The sequence below is a fragment of the Rhea americana genome, unplaced genomic scaffold, assembly GCF_003343005.1.
Source record: "Rhea americana isolate MKP2758 unplaced genomic scaffold, rheAme1 scaffold_180, whole genome shotgun sequence".
NCBI lineage: Eukaryota > Metazoa > Chordata > Aves > Rheiformes > Rheidae > Rhea > Rhea americana.
In genome coordinates this window covers 1,669,594-1,686,396 of record NW_028185928.1, presented here as the reverse complement: position 1 = coordinate 1,686,396, position 16,803 = coordinate 1,669,594, and positions in this window count along the sequence as shown.

The window sequence follows — 16,803 nt, the reverse complement described above, 5'->3', positions numbered from 1 at the left end:
GGCTATCAGATTGGCCTTTTCTTAGAGGCACTAAGAAGATTATAGGCACTACAGCTCTGATTGACTACGGCAGAGAAAGACGGTTCTTGTACTGCACAAAGCCGAGAGCAGCTTGCACGTAGCTACTATGGTAAGATTATGTGATATGAGCCTGTGCTGGTGTTTGAATTGCTAAGTACCCCAGAATGCCTAGTGTAAGAGGAAGAGAAGCTCCAGACACACGTGTTTCCAGGCTGTGTTATGACCTTGCTCCAAGCCCCTTCCAACCCTTTCCACAGGGCAGTAGTGGATTGAGTGAAGAAAAATTTGCTTCATGTCCCAGCTGTCACCATTTCCTTTCCTAGGATATCTCCATCTAGTCTCTGGAGATACATACTATGAATTTTGCTTTAGGCCACATGCAGATTATTTTAATTGGCTTGGAGGAGCAGGAGAACTGGCTGCAATAGGTTATCAGACAAGCCAGCAAGAAGGCTAGCTTTGAATTTTTGAATACTGTTTTGGYCACATTAATTTCAAATAGAGACTAAGTTATTAACATGTTGCAATTCATAAGGGGATTTTGCAAACACTAAAGGGCAGCTAATGCCTAATACCCACTGAAAGTAGATGAGGGCTACGCATCTGACACTTAGCTGTACTCCCTTCTGAATCACTTAAGGGACGAGAGAAAATTAAATAAATGAAGAGACAGTGTAAGGAATGTTGCAGAGGAGAGTAGAAATAAAACAGGGGAGGAGATGAACACTAAAACCTACCACATCTTGGGATTTAAAGGAATAGTGCAATCACTATGTGAAGCAGGAAAACACATCTGCATGCATCTGTGGATAGAAGTATTTTTTTTTAACAAAAGGGCATTTCAAGTAATTACAGGTTTTATGTGCTGAAACCAGTTGTTGCTTCATTACAACATTTGCAGTGTGGCTGGTCAATGACTGTAATTTGTAGACTTGTATAGATACCCTTTGTGATGGAGTTCAAGCAGCTTTTCTCTGATTTCTAGTGTTATGTTTAGAATAGCACTATGATTGTTACTATAACACAGCTTTATCCTATGGACTATTTAAGTTTGCCAAAATAAATGGGGATATAAAGGAAGGAGAGGGACGGTGGCTGACTGAGTGATGTTCAAACTGTCAAATTCCTTATGAACAAATTAGTTGATCCTAATCTAGTTGACATTGGGAAACCATCCAGGATTTTTTTTTTTTTTTGATATAAGATGACTTTTTATTGGAACCGAAACAACTGTTTCCCTGGCTCTGATTACATCCTTTCTCATCACAGAGTGCTTGGTATGGATAGCAGAGAAAAATCTTGCTCCTTGTCTTATGCATCCCACATGTGCATCAATATGAAGAGTTTGGGGAAGGGCATAAGGAAAAACTCTTCACTGAAGGCAACYAGGAGAGAAAAGCCTGCAGTAGGCTTATTTAGGTGTGGAAATGCTGAAGCATTCCTAGAAGACTAAACTAGAGCTGGGCTATTCCACTGCATTACAGCAGGCAAAATTTTGTTTTGATCTTTCTCAAATGGGACCTTTCCTTTTCCATCTACCTTGAATAATTCTGTGCTTTTGTTTTCCCTGAACCTGTTGGAATAAACCCCCTGACAACAAATGCATAGAAGATAACTTCTGATCTGGAAGGCTTCTGTTGTTGTGTTAGTGAGCTGTGCCAGTTTCAGTTGTCATGGGAAGTATCTCTGTGTGCATATGATGTGTTTAAATGTGTTGCTTGGGAGAGCTCTGCAGAAGTCTGTTCTTCAAGTTTTGTTCCTGTTCCAGCAGGCTGGTCCACCAGCTTAGCTTTCTGGTTGAAGAATGAACAATTTGTTACTTCAAATACCTTTGGGTTATAGATTAAAAGTGAGGTTTGGCTGAACATCAGTGGATGGTTGCTCGACGCTGGGGAACTAAAAGGCCACAACCAGAGGGAAGAGAAGGAATCTCATGTCTTCTGTTCGGAGACAAAGACAGAGGAAAAAGAAAACTCTTGAAAGGGGAAAATTAAGAGTTACAGCAACCACATATTAGAGCTAATTGCCTGGACACTTTACGAAATCTGGTTTCAGTGTGGGGGGGACTTAATTTGCTCTTGGCAATGGCGTAGAATGCTTAATTCAACTTAACAAAAATACGTTTTTTGAAAGAGGAAACAAGACTGACAGAATTTTGGCATGTCAACAAAAGGCAAGAATACAAAAAGAAAAGGATTAGTGAAAATGAAGATCAAGAAAAGATCAAAAATATATTGGCTAGCGTCCAGGAAACATTTGTTACATTTTATAAGCAAGGCTATTCTTCCCAAGTGTGTAGAACAGAGGAACTTGCTGATCTTTACCTAAAGGGATATTGGCCACCCTGTGTGCTAATGAACAGATGTCCCAATAGGAATCAAAAAAGCGTTGATCTCCACGCTGTAACTGAAATGGGATAAAGTGCCAGGTCCACATGCATTAAAAGCAAATGAAAAATTTAGTAAGAACTTGCACAATTATATTGATGTATAAGTAAACAATAACGCCTACTACTTAAATATGACACAATAAACTTTTTACTTTTATGAAAAGCTCTTCTTGGCTTTTCTGTCTGTTTCTTAGAACACAAGGATTTGAGGCAACCCATAAAATTGTAAGGCAGCAGGCATCAGGGAAAGCCAGAAGGGGAATATTTTTTCCATGTGATGCACATGTGTATTGCAGCAAAACCCATGCCACACAATAGCAAGAAGGCAAAGTATAACTGAATTGTAACAGATTAGACAAATCAGTATAAGATGGGTTCATCAGGAGTTTTCAGATTAAGAGAGCCCAGATATCTGCTATTGACTGCTGATGTATACCAGCATTGTTCAGTACTTGCTCTCATTCTTTCTGTTCTTCTTGTAGTATTTTTGCTGTAGGTGTTGTGTAGATGTTGAATACTGAACTAGATCAGTCTTAGATCTGACCCAGTCTGCATATTCTTGCAGTTTACTCTTGCATTCCTATGATCTGCTTTTGCTCTGCAATATTTTTCTAACAAGCAATTTAGGACAAAGCTTTTACTGACTCGCAGCTGTGACATAGTAACTGATGTGTAAGCAGTCCTTAACTCATACCAGACTGACAATGGTTTGGTTAACCCATTCGATATTGATATAGGAGTGTCCAAAAGTTCAGCAACCATATCTCAACACAGTGTTCAACAAATAACCCAAGACCCAAATAATCCCCCCCCCCTTTTTTTTTCCCCAGTTGCAATCACCAATATATGCTTTGGAGTAGAACAAAGACTTGGAGCAGAATTACTGGAAGAATTATGGTGCTATTGGTGCTTCCCCTCTATAATTTTAATACTATTTCACTGTAATAGGATGCAGTAGAGTGAGTAGACTGAAGAATTTCTTCCTGTTGCCTAAAGTATATCATTTATTTTACTCAAATAATTTATCTGCAAAGCAGATTAAATTTGAGGAATAACTTTCCAAAACTAGTCAAAGCTATTCCAAAACTGTATAATGTATAATTTCAAACCTGTGGCCCTGCAAATGTGATCTAAATGTTTAAGGACTTAAGATTTGTTTAAGTCTTAAAGAAAATTTTCTATTTCTATTTTTCTAAAAAAAAAAAAAAAAAAAAAAAAAAAAAAAAAAAAAAAAAAAAAAAAAGTTGAGGACAGAATAGTCTGGAAATTGTCTTGTTAACAGGGCTAGTAAGAACAGAGCTGAGTCTTTCACTGCTAAACTCTGTCTACATGGGCATTGCTGAATATGTGAATTTATTTTGATTTAACTCAACTAAAACAACCCACAACTGTCTTTTTCTGAGATGGAAAAACATTTTTTTTTCAGTTTATATTATGTCATTTGGAGAGGGATTCATGCTTGACTGGAAGAAACGTTCTCATACCTGACAGAACGTCCACTGATCTATTTTTGTGTGTTCAATGATACCGATGTAAGTGAGTGATTAAACATTCCCGCATAAATAAAGTATGAGTCACTGGCTCAAACAGACACCATGTTAGCGCCCAGAAGATAAAACCAGATGGTATTCCAATGGACTACGAGCACGAGCTCTGTTCCCTTGGTCCAGTTCCTGGGGGATGACCACTGCCAGTAGAATTAATAGCAAATTACAGTCTGAATTGGAGCAGTCAAGATCTTAATGCATCACACTAGGACTGATCTCTCAGGATATAAGGAGAAAGAAATATGAGCAATCTTAACCTACTACAGCCTACTAATATGGCTGATTTAGGGGTCAGAAAGAATAACACTGAACTATAGGCTTTCGATAGGGAAAGCTGCCCAAACCATTTGTTTGAAATAATGTTTTTGGAAATAAGTAGAGATTATTATCAGAGTAAAAAAAAAAAAAGTCTGTGAATCATCAAAAGTCACTTGCAATGAGTCATACTGTGGTCAAAGTTTTCATATGTCAAGCAGGTATTTTTCTCAAAGAATACTTTTTGGTGTTTCTTTTTTCTTATAATTTCAGTTGTTCAGGTTATTAGTCTTGAGACTTTTACAGTGGTTCATATGGTTCAGGTTGTCAGACTATTCTGAATGATTATATTATAAAGAGGTATTCTGTACCTCTTTGTAAGCTCTGAATAGTCAAAACAAAGAAAGCTGGACTCACCCTTGGATTACAGTGATTTGAGAGAGAAATCTATGTGCAGATATATACCCAAGAAGCACTCTCTCACTGATTGCTCGAAGATGAGTAATGGTTCTTCCTTTCCTAGACCCTTAGTGCAGCCCCTTGTCTCATGCAACCTGCATCTAATCCACAGACCACTGAAGCCAGTGAAGTGACTCATGTTCAACTTAACTGGGCTTTGGATCTGGATTCTGTTGCAAACCATAGCAGCAATATTGTGCGTTGACATTACTGCCTCTAATGTTGCCAGGATGCTTTTAACTGTCTGCCAGATCTGGAAAGAGAGGAATGCAGTTGTGTCCCAGACCTCCTTCTTAACTCCTGCCATCTGAAGCACCTGTGCAGTGACAGTTCTTAGAGGTTCAATAGCAGCTAGGTGGGATTCATCTTCCTGTAGTGAATGATTTAGTGTGGTACCATGCTGCTTCCTTCAGGATATTAAACTGAAACCACTCCACCCTATTTTCAATAACACCTGTTAATTAATCAATAGAATTTTCTATTTTGACTGTACTCATTTTCTGGGGAAGAAATTCTTATTGCTAATTTTAAAGATGATTTTTCATTTGGCTTTTTTTAATCTTATTTTCTATACTGTACATGGTATATTTATCATTGGAGTTCTTCATTTTTTAAACTGCAGAACTGTACCTAATAAATGATTTATAAATGTTGTTCCTTGTAACTGCTGTTAGAAGATGTGAATACATATAACTGGAATTTACGCATCTGGAAGATATGAATGTATGTAATACATGTGCCAGAGAGCTTCTCTGGACATTTATTACTTTAGAAACTAAAGTTAAAAAATACATTTTTAAAGTTGCTATGTATATTTTTAAAGAAATTCTTTGTTAATTAATTATAAAGTAACTATTTTATTTTAAACTAATTCATTATTGGCTTGTTTATCTAGGGGAAATACTTTTCACCAGTACAATACTTTCTTTCACATATATGGCCTGATCCTTTATGCAAGCTCAATTTAATATCAATAAGATTAAAGCTGTAATGTAGCTTTTCTAGCAGCTGCCCCTACACTTCTCCCTCCTGTCATTCTTGGAGTGAAATCCAAGGGTTTGCCATAGGGGAAATAAGAACATCTTAGTGAATAGCTCCTGGGCCACCACTGCGGTCTCTGCAGGGTAGTGCAGCTGGGAGCACGTGCTACCCTGCTGACCAAGCTGACTCCCCACAGTCCTTGTTAACGCTAATCTGGTTTTCAGACAGTTTTGCCCTTTTGTCCGTCTCACTGAGTCTTGCACAGAGTGGCACGTGGCTGCCTTTGAGGAAGCAGTCATTTTGATTCTCCTCGCATAAAGCTGGGGAGGCATGTATGAAACAGTATGGTCTGAGAATGTGTTATCTCCGTTTTGTCGTTTGACAAAGTTCTGATCCCCTGCTGACTCATAAAACAAAAGTTGGCAGAGAAGCCACGATGGGCCATGTGCCCCACTGATGATAGCAATAAAAAAACAATGTCTTGGACTGCAAGTTTGTTTCAGCCTTTGTTTCAGAAGATACCTTTTTGTTATCAGTCTTTGCTTTGAAACATATATTCTTTCAATTAATTAAGTAAAATTTTGTCTTGTACTAATTTTGAAAGTGCTCCTTCGGTAAATATATTTATATAAATATACATATACATATACATATACATATACATGCTTCTTGGACAGCTATTCTTCTTAAATATAACTTGAGATGTTTTGTTAGTAGTCTTTGGAGAAAAATGATAATGTTAATCAAATTGGAAGGATAATCAAATTTTCTAGGTGCCTATATTAAAAATGAAGTATTTAAACGCTTAGTATTCTATATTGGTACATTCAAATAAGCCTTTGAATGTTTAGAATAGATGCATAAATATATCCAAAATATTCCTTAGTCTTTTTGTGCACATTTAATTGCATTTAAAAATGATTTGGGGTAATTCTTCATGCACATGCTTATTGAAAAGGCTACTCCATGCTGTATATTTTTGGTGCTTGCAAAGAGTTTTCATATGTTTAATTAATACGTGGTGCCATAAGCAGAAGAATTGCTAGCTTTCTATAAGTCTGAATCCTTTGTCCCCTATCCCTTTCCCCTACAATAGCCCCTGCTCTACAGTAATTCCCTCAACACCTCAATTGGGAAGGAGATGTTGGCATTGTCACTGACCTGGAGATATTGGTGTGCTTTGTGGCCGGCTGTGGTAGCTGCACTATGTTGACTGGCCAGCTAGGCAAATGTTTTGTGCAACTGCTGAGTTCCCACTGCCTTTTGCTCTATTAGAGTACTGTTTTGGGACAATATTTTACCCAGCAGCCAAGTTCCATGAAAGATTTAGCATCATAATTATCACTGGGATGCTTACCACATTTTGAGATTTGTAGAAACTGGCCAATGAATTCAGAATATGCTTGGCAGGAGACATACAAAGGAAGGGACAGACAGACCTCCAGACAAATAGTACAATCTAATAAAATAATTTCCCTAGGAAACCAGGCTAAAAAATAAACAGAAAATTTATGACATCTGACTTACAGTATTTCCCCCAACTTTTCAACATTTCTAGGACTGCATTTGGCACAGATCCTACAGTTGCCATGAAATCAGGCCCTGAAACTACGTTTTCAGTGAAATAGCAACAACTACAACAACAACAGTGTTACATGACCTTACTGTTGTAAGCAGAACCTTCCAAATAAAAGGTAGCAAATAATATATTTTTTGTGTAGTCCTAAAACTAACCTGAAATAATAGAAAAAGGGAATTTTATAATCACATGAATACGGGTAATAAATACAGTCTTCTTTTATAGTGTTTGTCTGGTCTAGCCAGAATGACCTATACTTCTCTTGGCTTGGGTTCCTTTTACCTTGAAAATAGTTTTCAAAACCTTTGGTGTTTTTGTATCCCCTTGGCTGACTTCAGTCTTTCTTTTCTCTTTTTTTTCTTACTTCTAGTATTCAAGGTCTTTTAGCACCTGTTGGCTGTCTCATTTCCCACACTTTGTATCATCATGTGATAACACCAGCTGAAGGACTTCTTCTAAAACAACAACCACAGAAGCAGACTGTGGTTTTGAGAAAGGCACATCTTGTGGAGGGTGACATCTAACAGTGTTGTGATACCACCTGCATCTATGGTTAAAGTAGTCTCTAAAGTAATGTGCATCATATTTGACTTCGTATGAAAGCCAGAGGCCCAGTGTAGGACCTTGATAATAAAAGTAACTAGCTTTAAAGAGCTTTTGCTAGCTTTACTAGCCAGCAAAAGGCAATACACTTTAAGCAAGGAGGTCACTTACCTCAATTAAGGTAATTTGAGGCCCTAGCCATATCCTGACATGCCACGACCCCTGTTCCTTAGCTTTTCCCCAAAAACTATGGCTGCAATCTCTGCAGCACATTGCAGTCTTACCTTAGGATGAGTGTGAATGGTTTTAGCGTGGGATCAGCTCTATCCACAGTGGGCCTTTTTGGTTGGAGCTGTTCCTCTTTTGAGGGCTGTGGACATCCTTTCTCCTGAGTCCTCATTCCCTGCCTGCACACATGTTGAGTGACGAAGGAAGTGACAGCTCCCGCCTCCCTGAGAATAGGACTTGCCATCTTCATGACAGAGTTATGATTGGATAGCCACAATCAAGAGCTCCCTCCTTCTTCCCCAAACAGCCAGATAAATCTAGGATGGTATCAGTAGGTGTCTCTCAATGTTCAGCTACCTTAGCTTATGGGGTTGAGTCTTCTCATATTATTAGTTTTAACTGGAATATACAATGCTGTTTGAAAGATACATACTACCACCCCCTCCACCCTCAAACCATGAGAAATAGTGACAGAAAACAGGAGGTGCTCTGTTGGCTAGATAAAATTTTCAAATACTTCTTATTACCTCTCAATATGAATGTGAACAATGCATAGTCCCTGCTGCCAGCCCAAACCTATGGAGAAAATTCAGTGTCTTGAACATTAACAGTATATTCAAACTCATATTCAAGGTCATCTACACGGAAAATCTTGATCTCCCCATCACAGCCCAGAAATATAGTTCATTTTAAGACAGGTTTGGAAGACAACTACATAGAGTTGTGACCAGTTTGTCTCCTTCAGAATCATTCATCTTCCTGCAAGTTCTCAGAATTTCCAACTCTCATAGTTTTATGAAGACTTCCACACTATTTTGTGGGGTTATTACATTTATCATGATGTCATGATTGTATGCATTGAAGCTGTAACTTTTCCCTTATACACTGTTTGTGTTTGGGGTAAAACTAACCTACCATCAGCCAAGACTGCTGCCACCTGCACATTTTCTCTGAAGAGTCAGTTTTCCATGGGTAAGGTAATTGTTTCATGCCACTTCTTTCACCTAGCAGCTAGCCTACTTTCAAGGATAGCTTTCACATCACATTTTTATTTGGGGGATAAACAAGAAACAGCATATGCAAGAACCAGGGTGTAGATTGAAGATGTACAAGTAATCATCTCGGAGGTCCTGAGGCACCCAGACTCTGTGTATTATAGAAGTTTATTAGACACACAGTAGTCAAGACAAATAGAAGGGAGGAGAGAACAGAGTATGTACACAGAGAATTTCATAAATGACAAAGAAGTAAATTGCAGATGGAGAAACCTAAGAGAAGAATGACTGGAAGCTTAGATAAAGGTCACAGAGCTATTTTTATACTTGTAAATAAAACAGGGCCAGGGCTCATACTCACACACCCTTCAGTGGTCAGGGATTTTTGGGTGCCAGTCTTGACCTTTTTTTCTGCCTATGAAACATTTACTGTATGAGATTAGGATAAAACAATACATCTAAAAGTCATACACTAATTCAAGTAAGACTTGATAAAGGTAGTTCATATAGGCAGTCAGATTATGCGATGACAGTAGCGTCTTCTAGATTTATAATCTGAAAAGGATCAGTATCCCTGGCCAAGGCAGAAAAGAAGGTTTGTCAGAAAGGAGTAATAAACTTGAGAAAAAATATGTATGGCTAAAGTTTAAAGATTTATTATTTCTGAGCGCAGGAGCTAAATAGCAAATCAGCAGGAACCTATATGTATGTCATAAATGAACATAAAATATTCTCTTCCAACTCTCACTGATGTTACCAGAAAAGGGCTCACAGTCCTCACTGGCTGTTGGATGAAGCATAAAGAAGTGCAAAATTTCTAGTTAAACTTGTCAGACATTATTCTTGATAGATTACTTTTTGTCTTTTGTACACAGTTAGTATTAAAACCACTTATTTAACTCATTTTCTGTAAATATTTTCTTGCTTTTACGGAGATCATAGTTTTGTTCTTTTTTTTTTTTTTTTTTTTTTTTTTTGGGGGAAAAATTTTTTTTTTTTTTTTTTTTTTGTGAGGGAAGAACTTTTGTTTTTTTCAGAATCAGGTGGGTTGTGAGAGCAGAGATGGAAATATTGAAATCATCTCATTTTTGTTTCTCAGTGGGAGGCCCACAGGGAACAGCAAAAACAAGTTTCCTCAGCCCAGACAAGTTTAAGAAGATAATGTGAGGTGAAGGCTGAACCATATTCTCTGATCATCTGCAGGCCATGTATTTGAGCATAGAGCCCTTATTGTTGGTGATGTACGAATGCCCCAAGAATCGTCACACTAAAATTGCACAACCAAGCATTCACTCTTCAGCAGAACCGGTGTACGCTAATGAATGGGGGGGACTCTTTGAGAAATTATGTGACTTCTCACAGCAATGAATCAAACAACTAAGAAAAATGTTTCTGAAGGTACCTACACAGCCACTGATTTATGACGGTTTAGCTGTAGTTCTTTATCAGAAGTGAATGTTGTGATTGCTCAGTTAAGAGTATGATTTCAAGCAGCTGCACGCAGACCATCCCCACGGCTCCCTGTCCCTTGCACTCAGACACACGAAGCCCTGGGTCTGACCCGTGATTCTTCCTGTGATCCCGTCTGACCCTGATGCCAGTGAGTCACAGCGACGTTTTCGTTCTACCTCCAACCACCTTACCACTTGAAAAGGTATGCTCTGACTTCACTTCCTGGGTTTTCTGGGCTAAGTTTAGTTCATGAGAAGCTGCTGAACTACTATAAACAGGTAGCATGGAGCTGGGGTTCACCGCAGTTGTTAAGGGTGAAGCCAAGGTCACTGACAAACAGCAGGAAATTGCCAGTTAAAGGAGCAAACTTCATTAATATAAGAGGTATTCAAAATTTGGGATTGTACCAGTAGCTGATCATATTTAGAGAGGATGGATTTTACATCTTCAGACTGTACAATGCATTAAAAGGAGTGAATAGTGCAGTCAGGCTGTCATTGCCTCCAGAAAATGTCTATACCCCTAACAAAGTAGGGTCCTTCTCCCTGTTGACCACTTCTAACTGCTACCAGCAGAAAGCCTAATAAATAGTAATTGCAAGCTAATATTTGCACATTCTAACAATAGAGATCTACATACAGAAGAAAATATATAGCCACTTTGCTCCATTGATCTGCTGAGCTACGGTTATACAAATCCCTTTGTATTTTGTTTTTCATTAAACATTTATACCTCTTCTCAGGACAAGAAGCGAAACAGTAAGCAAACACAGGCTACATAAGTACTGCATAGAACTGGTAGAAATGATTGATTTTTAAGTAATGATTTAATCAGTTGGCTTTAAAAAGGCAATTATTTAAAGATTTGGAATCTTTATTATTACAAATGTCCCTTTTCCTTGAAGATTCAGTCATGGGGAAAATGAATATAGAAGAATCCATTATTCCTTCCTTCCCTGGGGCTGCAATTATAATGTTAGGCCAGATAGTACCTATTACCTGCCTGCTTCCTGTTTTTTTTGGAACGATCTTGAACAAGGTGAAAGTGCTTATTCAGAGTGTGGGAATAGGAAGGTTTTATTTCACCTCTCCCACGATAAACTCTGTATTGATCCCATATTTTACATTGCAAGCTAAAGACCAGAATCCATTGAATTTTATGTGAGTCTTACAATAATGCCAAATAAATTTGGGTGACATCCCCAAATAACAAGAATATATATCGCGTAAGGATTTGGAGATGTGTTATCATTCTCAGCAAATGCTGCACACCGTGTGCCAGTGCTTGCAAACAGCATTATTTTCACTTTTGTAACCTCACAAAGTATTTACTGTTCACACAGATAAGTGTGTTAGCTTTGTATTAGACTTAGACTATAAATAATCACATTTGTTTATACCTTAAACAGATTGTTTGTTTGAGCATTCTCATAGGAATAAAACTTGTTACAATCAAGCAACACTTTCATCCATTCATCAGCTAAAATAGTGTAACTTTCCCTTCAGCCTCACTGATGCAAAAAGATCTAATTTAAACAGGTTTTACCTTTTGCTACTGTTATAAAGCACTGTTAAGTGACAAGCCTGGGTTCCAAAAAAAGAGAAAAGATAGCATAAAGACTAGTGATCCGTTTGGGTAAGACTGCACGTAGACACAATGTCACAAATTTTGTCGTTTCTGGAAAAAATATATGCAACCATTCAGACCTTCCTCAATTATTATTTTCCTTTCTTGATTTATATACCTTTTCCATGGATACAGCTTTGTCATCCATTCTCATTTATTTGATCTTCCTCAGGTTATTTTCAGTAGAAAATATCCCCCAAGAATCCCAAGAGATCCTATAGTGCCTTGGAGTAGATGGTAACCAGTGCAAGTAAACAAGGCTTTAACTTTCATTGGTAAGTAATGTGTTTTTCTACTATTGCACACACAGCTTTGGATCCTGCTCAAAATGACTGCGTGAGGTAAAAGACAGGAAAATCAGTTTTTCTGGGTCTATATCTAAACAGAAGTTTCTTTAAGAAAGCTTGCCACTTGCATCCAGATTATGAAATAGAAACTTTAAATCCTGTGAAACTATAATTAATCTGTGCCTGCACATTCATTAACCAAGGTCTGATTCTCATTTAAACAACATTAATTTATTTCAGGAACCTACGTAAGTTATATAACTAGTACAAATGCAAAACACTGTAAGATTAGAACTGAACTCTCAATACACTGACAGTTTTTTGATATGTGGTCATAAATACACGTTTATATTAATATCTGAGATACCACTGTTCTACCAGAGCTGCTTTTGTGAGCCCACCTCTACTCAGCGTGAGACAAATAGAGAAAAAAASATGATGATCCTTGTTGCAAAGAGCATTTGATCTGAGACAAGTACTCTCTCTGGTTAAGGAATAGTTACCTTTTAACACAAAAGAARTTCTGCTTTTAAAAATTCAAATCAGTGGATCACAAACAATCTTCTTTTCCTTTTTTGTTTGCAGAGTGACCCTTTTCCTGGAGGTGCACTCAAAGATAACGTGTCAAGTCTGCTTTAAAATACTGCAAAGCTTCGTGTCTCTCTTGTGAAGGAAGACTTGTACAAGCGCACAGTATTTGCTCAGCCCCCCTGTTTTTGTAAAGTGGCAGGCACTCTCACCAGCCAGGGAAAAAAAATCCGGTCCCACACCCAAGCTAAGGCCCTTCCCTCAGGCACAGTTTATTATCTCAAATGCAAACTTTACTAAGCAGCACAACAGTAAGGTTATTTCCCCTGGCTAAAACTACCCGCCAGGGCCTCTGCAGGCAAGAGCCCACCGATCCATCTCGATCCATCTGAGATCGCCGTAGCAGGACTCACTGAGTGCCTCCCCAGGCTGGTCAAATAATTGCCCAGGGCTGGCTGGTCCCAGTAGTTCTCCCCCTGACCCGGCAGACCTCAAAGGAGCAGCCTGCTCCCTTCCTTGCCTCCTCTTCCGTATGTTTCACTTTTTTTTTTTTTTTAACTCGATCTTGTGTTTTCACAGATAACATCCATTGACATTTTCTCACTGCCTGAGAACACAGATAAGAAATTTGCTATACCTATTATTATCTTTTGTCACTCAGCTCATGGTTCCTCTAGTAGTGATAGAGTGTCTCCCTAAAACAAATTATTCTGCCGGAACTGATGTGCAGCTTTGCAGTTTTGTTGCACCCAAATCCTCCCCTTTGTATGCTTTGTTGGTATGGTTAATGTGAAATTGATTCATTAAAGCCAATGCAATTTTCTATATTCACTTCCGTGAGCTTTGGGCTGGGCCCCAAAAGAACTGGTATAAAAAAGAAGACTGGAATCTTCTAGATGGTGCATATTAGTGCACTTCTGCAGAGGCATTTACTAAGAATAAAATGTAGATTTTCACATGAGTGTAGCTGAACTAAAATGGAGAAGAAGTATTTTTTTGTTTCTTTCACTAATAATGTTCATATTGATCCTACTTGTAACATTTGCAGTCATGGTATAATTTCTTTTAACAAAGTTCAGTGACCAAGACGGAATGCTGGCATTGCATCACAGCGGTAAATTCTGATCTCAAAGTTATGCCTTGAAAACCAGCAAAGTGCTGATGCATCCATCTAATGTTTCACCAGAACAAGGTTTTTGAATGGCCAGTAGATGCTAAAATTCACTGCTATGGAGTKATATTCACTCCTGATTAAATTTCATTGAAGTCACTTTTACCTGCCTTGTCAAATCAATCATACTGATTTAATTCATCCATGCTTAATACTGCTGAGTATCAATTATTAAACACTGAATAGAAGTCATTTCATTATCTCCTGAATATCTTACTGCCAACTTAAGTGATGCGGATAGACTGTGACTAGATATACTAAAAACTTAAGACACCRGGAGTAGTTTGCGTTGAATAAAACAAGCCGTTCAGCAAACAGCCAAGTGACTAGACCTGGATTCTTCTGCATTGCCTCTGTTGTCCCTTAAYTACCTTCAAAGCAGTAAGCAGAGCCCTCGCTATATCTCTACAACACCATCACTGAGCAAAATATGGCACATGCTATGGCTAACTTGAAACTGCATACATGCAGAAGGTGTAATGGTTCAGTTTTTCACGTTTTTCCATCTGTGTAAGTACTAACTTGAGTCCCTCTCTTATATCTTACTATCCAATTTTATGAAAATTGAAGGAATATACAAGAACTTTTTCCATAAGCCTTCTTTCTACAGAAGTTTGTGAAAAAACCTGACCAGATTATTGCATGTAGAAAGAATATGAACTTCATTCTTGAATTGCATGAGTACAAAGGAGAAAGAGACTTTTTTGCTCTGTTCAAACAGGTAGTTGTTACTAGAACTTAAATGTGGCAGTCTCTTCAGAGGTTATACGCAGGAATGATCGTTGTGCAGTACACATTCAGCATGAACTCTTGTGGGAAATTACTTTATGTATAACAGAGGGATAGAAAGAACCACTTCTCTATTCATACATGTTTTGGGGAAAGTGACTTCAGCGCTAACTGAATTCAGCAACTGCAACATTGTTGTGTTATTCAGGGAATTCCCTATTCGAATACAAACATAAAAAAACTTTAAAGGAAGCTTTAACGGAAGATGGAAGTTCAGCACATCTGCCATCAGCAATTAACTCACATAAAATAGATTATAATTTCAATTGTATTAAGTGAAATTTGAATGTAGTTAATCTACACTCAGATATTGTTTAGCAAGCAAGACAATGGCCTGTTAGGAACAGGGGAATGGCTCTGGAGGTAGAATATTTAACTAGAACAGCTATATCAGTTAAGCTCTTGATGCCAGCATTAAAATTTTCATTCATAAAGGCCGGGCCATGTTTCTTCTTGTAAATGGTGTGGCTAAGAAAACTGGGGAGGTGAGCATGATATCTCCAGTTAAAATGAAATCCTGCCATCACACACAAGGTAGCTGTTGCAGAACCACAGGACCAAAAATTTGTATGTTCCTTTTTGTAACATAAAATGTACAGACTAGGAAACTTTTGACTAGTATTTTTTTTTATTGGTGTTTCTCCTTATACACTTTGTGGCTAATGTTTTCCTATTATCAAAGTCTTGCATATTTTCAGCACCCACCCAACTCTGTGGTATTATATGCATTTTTTAAAGGTCTGAGTGACAAGTACATTGATATAAGTGAATCATCTTTTTGCAGGCATAAAATTTTATCAGATTGGTTTTCAAGTAGATTTATGCATTTAAGAAAGTGCATCTGCCATACAAGATTAGCCCATGGAAGATAGGACATTTGTTCTAATAGTGAATGATAGAATTTTGTACTTCAAATATGTGAAAAAAACTACATAGATAGTAAATTAGCATCTTTTTAAGTAGTTCCTGGTTATCAGATGCAGTAACCAAAACTAAACTAAAAGGATACTGTGCAAGATTAGGCCAAGTTTCCATTCTCTGCTAGTGTCACTGTTTTATGCTCCACGACTACACAATTTGAGTCCAGATGTATAAAACAACCAGATCACAAAATAAGGAAAGCAAAATAAAAGAACATCTAAAGTGCATTGTTTCCTGTGATTGTAGAATGAATTAGTAATGTCTGCTGTTTCAAAGCCTGCAGTATATGAAAATTATTCGAGAAAGAGACTTGCTAATTTCATGTAGAATTTCCCTTTAAAATCAAGATTTTTTGAAGAAAACAGAAATTTCAGTCAAAAACTGAACTAGAGTATCAGTCTGAATTAAGCCACATATTTTATTTATCTAATGATGCTCTCCATCACACTTCATAATACCGTATTTCTCTTTTCAGCCTAATGTACTACAGTTCTACAGGTTCAGTTACAAGTCTCATGAGCAAATAAGCATGATTCATTAAAACCCTGCATGTACCAGATCTCCAGAAGAGGTATTTAGTGTTTCCTCGACTTGTCCGTGCCATCACTGCTAAGATGCCTGTCATCTGACCCTTCCACATCATGTAAAGGTAGCCAAAGTTCAGGCTCCCTAAAAATTGCAGACAGCTTTATAGCCTGCAACATGGATACATGATATTGCTCCCCACTTCCTAGAATGGCATAGCAGAGGGCAGCAGATTGTGCCAGCCCTAGTGTGCTTGTCAATTCATGCTGCCAGTAAGAATGTATTGGAATGAGGCTAATGATCACCACGTACCTGAGATTTGTCTTTCAGGACATCCTAGGACTTGCCTGGAGTTGTTTTGTTAGTCTGCACTTCAGATGACACAGATACATATTCAATGAGTTTACCAGAGCCACAACTTGTATAGGAATATCAAACAGCATTTCTCCTGAAAGCCTGAATTTCATCTTTTGCTGGAGGTATTTGCTAGGGTTTCCATATGTTAGA